The sequence below is a fragment of the Coturnix japonica genome, unplaced genomic scaffold, assembly GCF_001577835.2.
Source record: "Coturnix japonica isolate 7356 unplaced genomic scaffold, Coturnix japonica 2.1 chrUnrandom699, whole genome shotgun sequence".
In the NCBI taxonomy this organism is placed as follows: domain Eukaryota; kingdom Metazoa; phylum Chordata; class Aves; order Galliformes; family Phasianidae; genus Coturnix; species Coturnix japonica.
Window position 1 is genome coordinate 22,847 of NW_015440063.1, and position 1,870 is coordinate 24,716.

Sequence of the window (1,870 nt, forward strand, 5' to 3'; positions counted from 1 at the left end):
TCGTTAACTACAGACCTCGTTAATGGGTTTCTCATTAATTAAGACCCCATTAATTGGGGTTCCCCTTAATTCGGGTCCATTTGTGTCCTGGCTTGGGTTGATGTGGGGTCTGGTTCATTTGCATCTATGTTAATGAGCTCTGCTGTCAACTTGGGGGGTCGTTAACTATGGGTCTCGTTAATTAAGACCCCATTAATTGGGTTCTCATTAATTGGGGTCCCTTCATGACTTGGGTCACCATTGAATGAGGGCTCTGGTTCATTTGCATCCATGTTAATGAGCTCCGCCATTAACTTGGGGGATCGTTAATTACAGACCTCGTTAATTGGGGATCACATTAATTAAGACCCCATTAATTGGGTTCTCAATAATTAGGACCCCATTAATTAGGGTTGCCCTTAATTAGTGACCCTTCATGGCTTGGGTTGCCATTGAATGTGGATTCTCCTTCATTTGCATCCATGTTAATGAGCTCTGCCATCAGCTTGGGGGGTCGTTAATTATAGCTCTCGTTAATTGGGGTTCTCATTAAGACCCCATTAATTGGGTTCTCATTAATTGAGACCCCATTAATTGGGGTTCCCATTAATTAGCGTCCCTTCATGGCTTGGGTCGCCGTTGAATGAGGGCTCTGGTTCATTTGCATCCATGTTAATGAGCTCTGTCATTAACTTGGGGGGTCGTTAATTATAGCAATCATTAATTGGGTTCTCATTAATTAAGACCCCATTAATTGGGGTTCCCATTAATTAGCGTCCCTTCATGACGTGTCACCATTGAATGCGGGCTCTCCTTCATTTGCATCCATGTTAATGAGCTCCACCATTAACTTGGGGGGTCGTTAATTATAGCAATCGTTAATTGGGGTTCTCGTTAATTAAGACCCCATTAATTGGGGTTCAGGTTAATTGGGGTTCTGGTTAATAAGGGTTCCAGTTAATTAGAGTTCAGGTTACTTAGGGTTCCAGTTAATTATGGTTCTGGTTAATTAGGGCTCTGTTTAATTAGGGATCATCTTAATTAGGGTCCTGGTTAATTAAGGTTCAGATTAATTAGGGTTTTGGTTAATTAGGGTTTTGGTTAATTAGGGTTTTGGTTAATTAGGGTTTCGGTTAATTAGGGTTACGGTTAATCAGGATTCTGGTTAATTAGTGTTCTGGTTAATTATGATTCTGGTTAATTAGGGTTCATGTTAATAAGGGTTCAGGTTAATTAGGTTCAGGTTAATCAACGCCAATTAACATTGGTGTTAATTGGGTTCTATAGGGTGAGCTCCATATCAGTGTCCTTCCCGCTGCTCTCTCCTCTGGTTAATTAGGTTCCCATTAATTAACACTGGTGTTAATTGGGTTCTATAGGGTGAGCTCCGGATCAGTGTCCTTCCCGCTGCTCTCTCCTGTGGTTAATTAGGTTCCCATTAATTAATTAACATTGGTGTTAATTGGGTTCTATAGGGTGAGCTCCGGATCAGTGTCCTTCCCGCTGCTCTCTCCTGTGGTTAATTAGGTTCTCATTAATTAACACTGCTGTTAATTGGGTTCTATAGGGTGAGCTCCGGATCAGCGTCCTTCCCGCTGCTCTCTCCTCTGGTTAATTAGGTTCCCATTAATTAATTAACACTGGTGTTAATTGGGTTCTATAGGGTGAGCTCTGGATCAGCGTCCTTCCCGCTGCTCTCTCCTCTGGTTAATTAGGTTCCCATTAATTAATTAACATTGGTGTTAATTGGGTTCTATAGGGTGAGCTCCGTGTCATTGTCCTTCCCGCTGCTCTCTCCTCTGGTTAATTAGGTTCCCATTAATTAACATTGGTGTTAATTGGGTTCTATAGGGTGAGCTCCGGATCAGTGTCCTTCCCGCTGCTCTCTCCT

At 42.3% G+C, this 1,870-nt stretch overlaps 1 long non-coding RNA gene across 1 annotated transcript in view; it reads left to right on the forward strand.

The window, feature by feature from the left end:
* Window positions 1-1,733, forward strand: part of LOC107307608 — a 4,730-nt gene extending 2,997 nt beyond the window's left edge. The window contains exon 2 of the long non-coding RNA XR_001552460.2: window positions 1,547-1,733. This is a non-coding gene — a long non-coding RNA (uncharacterized LOC107307608). The remainder of the gene's footprint in view (window positions 1-1,546) is intronic.
* Window positions 1,734-1,870: the final 137 nt, after the last annotated feature.